At 41.6% G+C, this 13,828-nt stretch overlaps 1 protein-coding gene across 3 annotated transcripts in view; it reads right to left on the bottom strand.

Annotated features, from left to right (window-relative positions):
* Ncald (neurocalcin delta) overlaps nucleotides 1-13,828 on the bottom strand; it is a 391,592-nt gene that overhangs the window by 316,120 nt on the left and 61,644 nt on the right. The window lies entirely within an intron of this gene.

The raw sequence follows: 13,828 nt of genomic DNA, 5'->3' as shown, positions 1-13,828 counted from the left end.
TGTTCCAATCCAAGGAAGAACCTGAAAGAAGTTAGAATAAAGGAAGCCAGCTCCTGAAGTTGCAGGAGCCGTAACGGGAGCTTGCTCATGTTGGGTTCCCTATGCCTTCATGGCCCCTTGCTCAGGACAGCCCTCCAAACATTTCAACGAAAATGAAATCTCTGTTGAAATGACTGAATGGCCACCTGCTACCAACAGGAAAAGAGAAAGAAAGGCACATACAAATGGTGAGACCTTTCATGTCTTTGGAGGTCATTGGAATCTCCACAGCCTCAAAATGGAAGGAAAAAGATGGTCCATACACAACCAGGTGGGAGCCTCCTTAAACTTGCCTGGTACAATATGTTAGACTGGGATACCAGTTTTTTTCTTCCAAAATTTTTATAGGAAGACCTCCTGACTGATTACACCTAAAATAAGAAACCAATAATATACAGCACAGCCTGAGTGATATTGGAGCCTGTCTGGGTTCCCACGACTGTCTGCCACTCAGTCAAGCCAACCCCCCAAAACCACTTATTTTTCAATTCAATTCAAAATTTATTTTTTATTGGTATATTATAATTATATATAATAATGGGATTCGTTGTGATATAGTTGAAATATATTTTCATGTCCAAAGACCACTTTTTAAAGAAAAAGACAAAAATGAAACCCTGTGATGCTACGTAATGGTAGAATTTATAGAACTTTATGACTACATTTTTAATTTTACCTAAACCACAGCAAAATGAGAAGGGAAAAAGTAAGCTGTAGAAGTTTCAGTTTTTATGTTTTCCCTTTAAAACTTGTCCCACAATCTCATATGCATGAAAAAAATCATTATTACTTATTAATCTTCATGACCTTCAAATGATCTTCAGGGGATCATGACCACTGACTGTCCCTTGCCTGAAGAGCAGGATGAAAGATATTAGCTTACAAGTTTAAAGGAGATTGAATTTAGCAAACCCATTTGGCTTAGAAAAGGGAAAGACTGAGAGACAGAAAGAGATTGAAGGGGCAGGAAGAAATGTGAAGAGAACCAGTTGCTGATAAGCTAAAATCAGAGGTGAAATGTCTAATGGGGATTATTTGGGGTAGAAAAAACTATCAGGTATGTGATGAAACTCCCCACCCTGCCTCCCAATTTCATCAGAAACTCTTTAGTAAAATCTAAGTGGATTCTGTAGCAGGAAAACAAAGAAAGGCTAAGTTTAGCCCTATGGGTGGCATGAGGGAAGATAGAGCCTGCCTGGAACAGCAGAAGTATAGATTGATCTTTGCTGAATGAAACATGGAATTATCTGATGGACAGGTGAAGAGCAGTGGCCATGCTTTCTCTGCCTCTCTCCTGTCCACAGACCTGCCCATGCACAGAGTGTGAGCCTCCAGGCCCTTCTCCCTGCCTTTGAGGTAAACATGTTCCCATTCCAGTTTACCTGGGGTTGTGGGTAAACTGACTCAGAGTTTAGATCATGGTTTAGATCTAGAATTCCCCCCCAAAAGCTCATGTATTAAAGGCATGGTCTCCTGCAGCAAGGTTCAAGGGTGGGACTTTGAGGTCAGAGTTCAATCATGGGGCTGTAACCTCAACAGTGGATTCATCCATGTGGTGGATTAATAAACTGAATGGGCTGCTGGGTGGTAACTGGAGACCACTGGGGCATGTCTAGAGGAAGTAGGTCAATAGGAGCATGCTCTTGGACTGTATCTGTCTTTCTCCTCCCTTCTTAATAATTTTTTTCCTCCTCTAAGTTGTTCTTGTCAGGTATTTTGGTCACATAGACAAAAAGCTGCCTTATATAGGAATAGAACTGGTAAACTCCCTCAGTCCTCACATCTAAAGACCCATCCTCCAATCTAGCTTTTATCAGCAATAAAACTGATATATATATCAGAGAGAGAGAGAGAGAGAGAGAGAGAGAGAAAGAAAAAGAGAGGGAGTTTTTTACCCCCTTCATGTGTCTGGGTCCTGTGTCTCTTTCTTAATTAGTTCCAGACTCAAGCAGGAAAAGAAAGTTATTTATAGACTCCCTCAACTTATATCCTCAACATCTGTGAGAATACTCTTAAAGAAGGTTTGCAAGAATATACAGCCAGATATTCCATAGAAGTTATCTTGGGTTAAGTTTGACTATATTTTATGGTATTTCTGTCCAAAACATATATTGCTAACATTTTCAAATTCCAGCCTGTACTAAAACAAAGAGAAATGATTTTATATTTCCACCCATCTTGACAAGCTAGGACTTAAATTCAAGTCCGCATGCTCCCACAATCCATGTTCTTTCACTATGTCACCATAACTTTTCCATTAACCTGATTTACCATTCTTCCTTGTTTTGGTTAAAATTACTTCCTCCCATTCCATAACCTTTTATATTTCCCTCTCAGTTCCATCCAACATTCACTGACTTAACTTCTCTCATCCCTCCTCGGTGGGAAGTATTATGGGAAAAAAGTTTAATAATAATAACCTACTTTCATTCCAAGTAGTTTTATAGCATGAAACACTTAAATACAAGGCTCTTAAAAATCTGAGCTTTTGATACAATAAAACATTTTAAGAATATTGGATTAGAGGAAGGTATATAGGTTATGCCCAACTTAAAGTTCACTATTGCTCAAGATAAGTATTCCGTAAATATTGATTGATGACCATGTGAAAATGCATTCCAAGCACAAAGAAAGATGACTTCCCAGTTTTGAGACTTAAAGTTTAGGGACTTTAAAACAGTCAACGAAGTCTCTTTTTATGATATGCCTACGGGAAAGCAGATAAAAGAATGAGGACACAGGTCAAATGATATGGATAATAAGGAAACTGAGCAAAATTCACTGTTATTTCACTGCAAAAGGGACACTTGTCCATCTGGATCCACCCTGCACCCCCACCCCACAACCCCAGGTAAAGTGAATATGAAATTTTTCACCACAGCAATTCAATGGCTCACTGTCATTGAAGAGCAAGTTTTATGCACCAGGACTCCTGTGATTCCTACTAGTTTATCCAATAACTCTCTGGATCAGCAAATTCAACAAATAACATAAGAAAAATAGAAAAAGATGAAATAAATTTTTTCTACCCATCTACATTTGTTCCTGTGGCTGCTGTTCCTTTTGCTTTCTACCTGCAAAGAAAGGAATTTCTTTTCTGAAAAAAAATGTCACTAGATACAATAACTCAGTCATTAATATTTTTAAAACAGGGACCTCCACTGAGAGTACCTCTGTCCCAATTGGCCATTCACACATTTCATTGCTCACAGAACTCTCTCTCTCACTTCTGGCCATGGCATAGCTACCCTGGGCTTTTATTTTTTTTTTTAAGTTATCAATGAACCATTAATTTATTTATCTATATATGGTGCTGAGGATCAAACCCAGTGCCTCACACATGCTAGGCAAGCGCTCTACCACTGAGCTACAGTAGCCCCAGCCCCTATCCTGGGCTTTCTTATTCTTTCTAATATGGTGTTTACACTTTCAGGCATCCATGTTGTCCGTGAGTTAGGGAGAATAATGAGACAGATGGCAGTGTGAGAAAGACCCCATTCATCTGCCATTGCCAACTGTGAAGGTGGAAGACAGGGCCACAGCCAAGCGATGCAGACAGCCCTCCTCAGCTGGAGAAGGTACAGAAGTGGATTGTTCCCAAGCCTTCAGAAAGACATATGAGCTGCCGACACCTCCATTCTAGCCCAGTGAGACCCATGCCAGACTTCTGACCTACAGAATAATCAATCTGTATTATTTAAGCTCTAAGTTTGTGGTAACTTGTTATAGCAAACACAGTCTGAGATGTATTTCCTCCACCTAGAACATTGTTTTAGTCAGCTTTTTCACACCGTGATCAAAAGACCTGACAAGAACAAGTTTCCAGGAGGAAAGTCTATTTGGCACTCATGGTTTGAGAGGTCTCAGTCTATAGACGGCCAACTCCATTACTCTGGGCCCAAGATGAGGCAGAGCATTAAGGGAGAAGGGTATGGAGAAGGAAAGCAGCTCAAGACATGGCAACAAGGAAGCCAAGAGAGAGCTCCCTCACCAGGGTCTAAAATATAAATCCCAAGGTATATTCTAGTGACCCACCTCCTCAGCCACACCCTACCTTCTGTAGTTACCACCCAGTTAATCTTTTCATTTAATGCACCGACTAGACTCTCATAACCCAGTCATTTCACCTTTCAACTTCTTTGCATTGCCTCACACATGAGCTTTTGGGAGAAAACTTCATTCCCCGATATTCCCCAAATGTCACCTTCTCTGTGAAGACTTCCCAAGGACCACTCTCCTGTGAGTCCATCCCCAGTTGTCCCCAAATCTCTTTATTTTCACCTCAAGTGGGCACAGTGTGATCAATGTTATAAAGAGAACTCCATCGTCTCCCCACACCCCTCTCCTTGATGGCGAAGATCTTGTCTTTTCATGTAGTCGGGGTCTAACACACAGCAGAAACTCCATCGTATTCAAATGAATGAATGAATTTTTTTAACCTGTCTGTTGACCACTGAACTGAAGGAGGAAGTTCTCTTGCCTATCGTGAGCTCCAGACACCCCATAGGCACCCGTCCTGGGTGACAGATTTGTGCCCCTTAGTTATCCTTAAGGATGTGGTTCTCCAGCTTCTCGTGTATTGGGATCCCTTGGAAAGCCTGTTAAGACACAATTGCCAAGAACCTGACCCTCAGGGTGCCTGGGTGGGCCGGTCTGGGACAGAATGGGGAAGAATATTTCCAACAAGTTCCCACTGATAACAGAAGATGCCGGTCAGAAAGCACTTTTTGAGAACCACTGTTCTAGGTCAAGGCTTACCCCTGGCCTATGGTACTGACCATTTCTGGGTTCTCTAGACAATCAGCCTAAGGAGACTTCACTGCCAAGTCCAAGCACTGACCAGCATCACTGGCCCCAGGCCCTTGGGGGCAGGGAATGAGGTCAGTAATGACTTCCTCTCTTCCCCAAGCACAGGGAAGCTTTTCTGATGGGACCAGAACCTCAGTTTCACTTTAGCTTTCCCAGTGCTTGATCCTTTCGCACGGATGCCTGCAACACCTCTCTCTACACTGAACCCCAGAGCTTGGTAATTAAAACATACCAGCTGCAGCATCTGGGCCCTAGGATGCAAGAGGCTGTCAGACAAGCATGGAAAATCCAGCAGCCTTGACAACAGATCCGACCAGATCACATTACGGGTGCTCATCTGTATCCCTAGTCACATGGGCTTAATTCAGTCAGGGAAAAAAAAATTAACCTCTTTACCAGAAATAGAGTATTGTTTCTAGCTAAGAAAGTTGTTTCCAAAATATACGCAAAGACTCTCTCCCAACTCCAGGTGGCTTGGCAGCATTATTGACATCTGGAAACAAAGCAATAATATCTGCATCCGTAGGATTAGCAGACTCGTGTCAGACCACTAACAAAAGGACAAAGAGGAGTGGATAAGCAAAGCAAAAAAGCTGCAAAGTCCACTGCATTCCAAAAGGTAATAAATGATTTTTTTAAATTGCCTGTTATTTATGATCACCCACTCAGCACTATCCTAGACACTCAAGCCTCATCTCCTTCATGTTAAACCTGGAATGGGCCTTTGTAGCTTTAAGGCATCTAAGAACTGAATATGTTACACAGCTGCATTTCTGCCTAGCTCTCCATGAAACAAGAAATGTGAATTTTTGCTACTGATTCCCAGGAGTTTTAATTCCATAAAACTGAACTTTTGCAGTCATTTGAATAATATTTTTAAATATATTCAACATTACATTCAAATTCCCTTCCCAAGACGATGTTTTCATTCCAGATCAGCCGCCACAGACCTCCACAGTCGGCAGAATTTTCAGACGTGCATAAATATAAGCACATACACAGCCATTTACCCTGGTGAGATTTCACGTACACAGGGAGAGTATTTTTAGTTACGGAACCCAATCCAAACGTTGTATAAAGCAAAATCAACCAAGAGTGAAATTGGTAGACAAAGTGATGATGTTCTTATTTTTTCATCTATTTTTATATTCTTTCTAGACATTTCTAGACATGAGTCAAGAAAAGCAAATGCCTTAACAATGGCAGTTTTAGGGATAAGGGTGACAATAGCAGTAGCCAAGTTATTTCCTGGCTTTCCTGTTCAACATAAAATCCATATGTAGACAAGATCGCATCTATCTAGACACCTGTCACTTTCCAAAATGTCAGAGTCGAGGTGGTTTGCTTTTTTAGAAATGAGGAAAAAATAAATCTTAAAAATAATCAGATGCATAAATAGTCAAGTCAAAAATTACTGAACATCCATTAGAATACTCACTCCTGAGGGGCTAAGATTTGACCTGTCTTGTTCACTGTTGTGGTTCCAGCATCTACAACAATGACCATCACATAATAATTATTCAATAAAACCCATGCTGATGCCCCAGGATATGGTTAATTAATCAATGTGCTGGACCATATCACTCAACTCTTGCTTTAACAATGCTGTGTGGCAATCATGAAATCTCAGTATCACGTAACAATAAGAATTTATTTCTTTATTTCTTGCTCTCACATCTGCTGGTTGGCCAGAGTTTAGCTAATCTATTAGGCTCAGCTGGATTCAGGTCAGCTCTACCTGTCTGTCACCAGCACTTGAGGCATGATCTTCTCCCAGAGAAAGAAAGATCTTCTCCCAAAGAAAGAAAGAGCACAAGGAGCCAGGTCAAGTCATAAACTCCCTTCAAGCTTCTGCTTTCATGTGTAATAACATCCCGCTGGCCAAATCAAGTCCCTGTGGCCAAGCCCAGCATCCCAGTGGTGGGGAAGGGTACTCCTCCCAGGGAAGTAAGGGTGGGGAAGGAGCAAGAGCCCCAGGCCAGCATTTCCAAAACTTAAGGTACTATTTAAACAAACAAACAAAAATACCAAGGACCTCCAGAGTTGACCAAAGTTATTTTTTATTGGTTCTTTTTGGTTATATATAACAGTAACTCAGTTAAATATAGAGGAATACAAAATGTCATACACATCTTGTGTTTAAAGTCTCAAACCACGTAAAAACAAATGCACAAACAAATAAAACCATGAAACCAATAAAACCCAAAATAACACTAGTGCCATGTAAAGGATTATGCTGGCTTGCTGAAACTGAACTGCTGCTTTCAATTTGAATATCATATTGACTAGTTTGACCCAATATGGTATTGAATATTCGATATGCCTGTGTTGCTACATGCCATATGAAAACCCCACTTCCCAACATTTTTTCTCTCCTCTAAAACAGCACTCTGATGTTTGGTCTGCATTTGACATAAATGCTTTATTTTATATTAGGTCTCCTTCTTTTCTTTCCTTTTTTTTTCCTCATGAGACCATGACCATAAACAACTTCCTACTTAATACCAGTGCTTCAGAAAACCAACATGAATGATGAGGGAGATAAGTGCTTATGGTATTAAGTATGATCCAGATAATTCAGGATACACATGGGCAAACGGACCTATTTTTAATATTATTATTAAAGTGATACCTTAAACATTTTAAAGTATTCATTGAGAATCTCCCAAAAAACACAGATCTGTTTGAGAATAACTGAGACCACTGCTTTGGTCTGAATGTGTCCCCTTCAAAATTCATGTGTTGAAATTTCATGGCCAATGGGACAGTCTTAAGAGGTAGGGTTTTGAGGACATGAATAGATTATGGAGGTTCTTCTCTGTCCCCCTCTATGGAATTAAGCCCTCATCAAAGAAGCCTCATGCTGCTTGCTTGCTTGCCCTTCTACTGCCCACCATAAGTGCCCAGTGTTTCTACCCTCTGGAGGATGCAGCAACAGGCGCCATCTTGGAAGCCAAGAGCCTCACCAGACAACCCAACCTGCTGACTTTGGATCTTGGCTTTCCCAGCCTCCAGAACTGTGAGAAAACAAACTTCAAAATGCTACTCTGTGATATTTTGTTATAACAGCAAAATGGACTAAGACAGCCACTCTTTTCCGTCTTTGGCTTTGTAACCTCAGGACACTGTGGAGACACCCTGAGTGCAACCCCATGTTCCAGGATAGGCAGCTCCATCTGCTGCCCCCATGTGGTTCCCGCTGTTCCTTCTATTCACAGTTAATTACATATCCATACAACCCCAGCCATGCTCTAACGGCTCAGAAGTACTCTTGAAAGAACATTTTAAACCAAATAGGCCAGAAGGATTAGGAAGAAGGAGGTCTGAGGAACCAAAGGTCATTTCACAGTCAGGAGTGGACATCTGTCAGTTTCGACCTTCCCAGCATCCCCGCCTTATTTCCTTTGGAGACTGTCTCTCCTCTGCTGCTTGTAGTCTTAGTGGGCCTTCCGGGAAGGGGATGGGCAGACTGACCCAGCCAACTCACTCTTCCAGGAATTGGAATCTCCAGGGAAGAACGTCAGGAGAAAAAAACAGTTGCTGCTGACTCATTCAGAGGTGAGTCCTAAAAAAACTATCCCTCAGTTTCCTCATACTTAGAATGCCAGAACCACCCATCTTTCTTCTGAAGCCAGATTCATGTTGAATCCATGCTTTTCCTTCAATCCCAGGAACCACCCCATGGCCTTCCGGTGAAGTCCACACTTTGGCAGAAGTAGCCAGAGTTGGTTTCTGTGCCCCAACTGATAAATATTCCAACATGGGTTTCTAAACATAAACAATCTCAAACAAGGCAATGATTACATGAACAAATGCAACTGTGTTTGTCTTTAGGTTCCCAAAACAGAAGTGATCTCATCCTCAAATGCTGTTTGTGCTGTAGATTTCAGCTGCTGCAGCCCCAGAGTTAACCCTTCCTCTTCTTTCCCGCAGCCCCAGAGCTCCAGGAATCCCACCAAGAGGAGACACGGAAAAGGTCACTCCCCCCACTGCGGTACCCAGTGCAGGGCATCTGTTTTGTACAAGTAATACTCCTTAAGCATCCTCCAGGCCCCTCAAACAGGGGCCACTAGGACAAGGAGACTTGAGGGAGAACCAATGGATGGGTCCCTACTCCTCTGTGGCACAACTCGGTGCCCATCTAGCAAACCCCAATAATACCTGCTGACTGCTTTGTATCTTTTGTCCTTTGTCTGAGCACTGTGCCCTCCCTTCCTGTTGAGCCCTTTGTATTTCTATAATTGCTTCAGATAAAAACAAAAACAGCATTCCACAGTCAGAGAGCCCCTTGGGGACAGGAACTAAGTCTTATTCATCTCCCAGACTTCAGGGTCAAGTGCAATGCCTGCAGGTAGCACTGTTCAGAGAACCTGTTTGCTGCTGCATTGGATGACAGGATCAACTCTTCAGTCAATTCCAGAACATAAACATCTGGAATTTAATAATTTTGTAATAATAGCAATAATAACAGCATACTCTAGTGAGGCACTAGCAACTTGCCAAGCCATCTTTGAAGAACCTACATGTGTCAGCTTATTTAATCCTCCTAACTGTCCTTGGAGGAAGTTACTGTCATTGGTTCAATTTTACAAGCAAGGAAGCAATGGTAAGATGTTAAGTAATTTGCCAACTTACTAGTAAGTAGCAGAGAGGGGATTCAGACCCAGGCAGTCAGACCCCAGGGGCCCTGCTCTTAGCCACTACGCGGTCTCGCCTCTTCTATAACAAAGATATGCCAGGCCAATAACACTGCAAACCCTGGAGAAAAGTAGAGATCCTGCCTGTCTCCTCCATGACACCTGATGAGCAGAGGTTGACTTGCTGGCTGCTTCAAGAGGAATGCAGTTCATTCCTGTCCCTTCAGTGCCTGCTACCAAGGGGCAGTGTCAAGAAAAAAAAATGGAAAATTAATAATTTAAACATTTTATGTCCTGAATACCTCAGGTACTTATCCAGTTTTATACTCATTAATTACAGCTATTAACTAAATTCATTCAGAGACTCTTAATGAACTCTAACAACAAAGCTCCTCCTAGAACATTCTTGGACAACGTGAGAATATTTATTACTTTCAAGTGTATATCTAATAATAGACATAAACATGTTCTAAGAGATGATGGTGACAATGGTTATTTTGTAGAGGAAAGGGCTTTTATAAACTGTGGCTGAAGATGGGAATTGAAATAGAAACTTGAGCATTGCTTACTTTCATTGACCCTGAAGCTCTCCAATTAAAGGAGGAGCTGAGTAAAAATCACATAGCAGCCAGGCGCTGTGGTGCACGCCTGTAATCCCAGTGGCTCAGAAGGCTGGGCAGGGGGATCATGAGGTCAAAGCCAGCCTCAGCAAAAAGTGAGGCGCTGAGCAACTCAGTGAGACCCTGACTCTAAATAAAATACAAAATAGGGCTGGGGATGTGGCTCAGAATCACTGAGTTCAATCCCCGGTAACCGCCTATCCCCCCTAAAAATAATAGCACAAATCAATAGATGGGCACATTTCTGAGCTTAAGTAGCGGTTATTAAGCAAAGTTAGCCAAGTTGCCCCTTATGTGCAAAATAAAGGAGAAAGTATAAAGAACATTTTTTAATGTTTTTAACTAGGATTGTTTATTTTTTAATAGTGCGTTCTAGTTAACATAATCGTGGGGTTCATTTTGACATACTCATAAATGCACAGAACATTCATTGTTTCCTCCATTTCAGTCTCCTATATTTCCTTTTTCCTTCCCCCAGTCCCCTTCCTCTACTCTATTGGTCCTCCTGCTATTTATTTATTTATCTTTTAATTGGAATGCATTGTGATATATTCATATATGCACATCTATTTTCATAAGTACAATTGCTCTTTCATTTTTGTTACATATTTATAGTAAGTTTTTTTCTTTTAATTATTGAATTGTTCTTTTTTTAGTTAAACATGACAGTAGAATGTGTTTTGACATATCATACTTGGAGTCTAACTTCCCATTCTTGTGGTTACACAGATGTGGGGTTACGCTGGTCGTGTATTCATATATGAACATGGGAAAGTTGTGTCTGATTCATTCTATTGTCTTTCCTACTCCCATCCTCCCTCCCTTCATTTCTCTACCCCTCTTATTGTATATTAACAAGGGTAAATAATATTTGTGAAACTTCAGTGTTCTCTAAAAATAAAGGGTCAAAATTAAAAACAGTTATAAATATCTTTTTTCTCTACCCTTGCTTGACATACCAGAAAGAGCCAGTTTTTCATGCTTATGAAATGAAACTCTACATCTTAGCAGTTTGACCTCTCTCCGTTGTCACATCTCAGTAAATGGCCAAACACCTGCGTGACTGCCCAAGCCAGCAGAGGCACAGAGACTACATGCATATGCATGCGTGCTGCACACGCACACATACACACCCTCATAAGCTAACCACATAGTCCAGTTGTCTATAGCAACTAAACTGAATTTCGGGCGTTCTGTTGATATGAAATGTACAAAAACTTCGTACCACTCAAGAGCACTTTGAGCCGATGCATAAAGTGCTGTCAGTGGGAAGCTTATTTGCAAAGTGACCAGCACTGAACCATTCTCTTAATAAAAGTCCCAAGCCTTACTCTTTGGTGGTGCTTTGTTCTAAATGTGTTCCCTTGTGCCCTCGCTGGTTCAGCAGGCATTTACAGAGAACCCAGCCCTGCTTCTCTTTGTCATTTCTACAGCAGAGTCTAGCCTATGATAAAGTCTCAAATTGGACAATTCTCACTCCAGCAAATGATTGAGACACAGCAAGTCATAAACTCCTGGATCCCCACATGGTAAAGGGAGAAAGCTAAAAAGCAAAGGGGACTGGGCACGTGATGCACATCTGTAATCCCAGTGGCTCAGGAGGCTGAGGCAGAAGGATGGAGATTTCAAAGCCTGCCTCGGCAATTTAGCGAGGCCCTAAAGCAATTTAGCAAGACCCTGTCTCTAAATAAAATATAAAAAAGGATGTGACTCAGTGGTTGAGCTCCCCTGAATTCAATCCCCAGTAACACACACACAAAAAAAGCAGAGGAGCCTTGAGGCCTAAAGAGGGAGTAGAGAGGGGAAAAAAAAAAAACAGTTATTCTTCGAGCTCAAAATAGAAATGATGAGCACATGCAACAGATTTCAATCTGCTAATCTGAAAAGTCACATTACTTGGTCCTGATGTGAATCAGCAAGGCTTTTTTCTCATATCCGCCCATGTATTTCCACCAGCCCATCAGGAGGCACCACCTCCTGCTGAGGGCATCCACAGCTTGCTTTTAGCTCAAAGAAGGAGTGATAGCAGCCACTCAGCCCCTGGTCCAGCTGCAGCCAAGTCCCCAAAGAGCATTTGCTTCAGACCTTCTGAGAGGTTATTGTCTCGTTTTCAAATTTTTAAAAATTCATCCTTTTGCTCCTACCACCTGCATCCTTTCTTCCTCAAGTTCTCCTGGGCTATAGGAGTGACACAATGACACTAAGATAACATCCCCACTGCCCTCCCTAAAATAAATTTAAAAAAAAAAAAAAAAAAAAGCACGTTTCAACACCATTGGATTTCCAAGCACATAGGGTTGGGAACTTTCTGATAATTATTTTATATAACTATATATAATTTCATAATTATCTGTAACTTGCAATTATTCACAGAAAGAGAAATAAATTTGCAGAAAATCCCCAGAATTCTTTCAGCTTTTAGATTCACTCTTGCAGACCGACCTCCCAGAAAGGAGACAGTAAAATGAGTCATTTTCCTTTGCCTATTCTCTCCCCAGAGGACAATAAATTCTGAAATGAGCAAAAGACAGAGCACCAGGTGAAACTAATACACACACACACACACACACACACACACACACACACACATACATACATCTCACAGACCTGTGCTCTGAGACTGTCATGATAATATTAAACCCTGAACCAGAAATCAATTTTGTATTTTTTACTTTGGGGCAGTGTCTCGCTAAGTCAAACTTGAAATCCTTCCATCTCAGCCTCCTGAGTAGCTGGGATTACAGGGGTGAGCCACCACTCCTGGCTTGGAAATAATTCTCGACTCAGATGGCCACTGCCTCCTTATTCATCCTTTCTTAAATGTATATGATGACTGGGATCTGATTTCTTAGGACTTTATTTATTTCCTACAAAGAGCAGTTTAAGCTTTTAGCACAGGGTTCCTTAAAGCATTGGTTGGATAACTGCAGTCTCTGCACTGCATCTCTGTCCTGTGAGGGGTGTGGTATTGGGAGAAGACCTCAAGGCAACAGAGTTCTGCCCTTGTGGACTTGGGGCACAGCATGGGGCACAGCCATGAAGGTCACAGTAGCCATTTGATTATAATCATGATACAGTTTTAAAAGAATACATCCCTTTTCAAGTTAGGAAAGAGAGACCAGTAGCAAGGCCAGTGTGTGCCCAACAGGTTAATGTGACTGGGTGGCACATCCAAATAGAAATCCTCCACCTAATTCTTCCTGGCACTCTGAGAAAGTGACATGGGTTTGTACTCCAAATAACTCATGCAAAATGTACAAATGTATGTTAAGATAAAATACTGGGAGAAGTCCTCAAATCACATTATGGAAGAAAGCCTTCCCGTGTGCAGCACCAACTCCTAAAGAAAGCTGGTTGTTGGATGTTAGCCTCTGATGTCATCCTCCTGTGGCTCCTTGACCTCCTCCAAGCTCCAAGCTCCACCCTTCTCCATTTGATACTGGACACCTACGTGCCCACAAGCTCATTTCTACTAATTCCTGCAGCAGAGGTGGTGGCTGAAAATGGCCCAATGCAGAATTATTTATTTTAAAGGAGGATTCTCAAAACTCAAAGAAATCTTTCAGATTTTTGAAATTAAAATGATATAATTATGTTATCTGCTTGCCCCGTCAAACCACCCCAGAGTGCCACTAGCCTTTGCCCAGTCCTACCCCATGGACAGACATGGGTCACCTCTCCTATGGGTTTTGCCTTATTACTATTTATGCTTGTTTTTAGCAG

Source organism: Ictidomys tridecemlineatus, chromosome 7, assembly GCF_052094955.1.
Source record: "Ictidomys tridecemlineatus isolate mIctTri1 chromosome 7, mIctTri1.hap1, whole genome shotgun sequence".
In the NCBI taxonomy this organism is placed as follows: domain Eukaryota; kingdom Metazoa; phylum Chordata; class Mammalia; order Rodentia; family Sciuridae; genus Ictidomys; species Ictidomys tridecemlineatus.
This window is presented reverse-complemented; position numbering and strand designations above follow the sequence as displayed.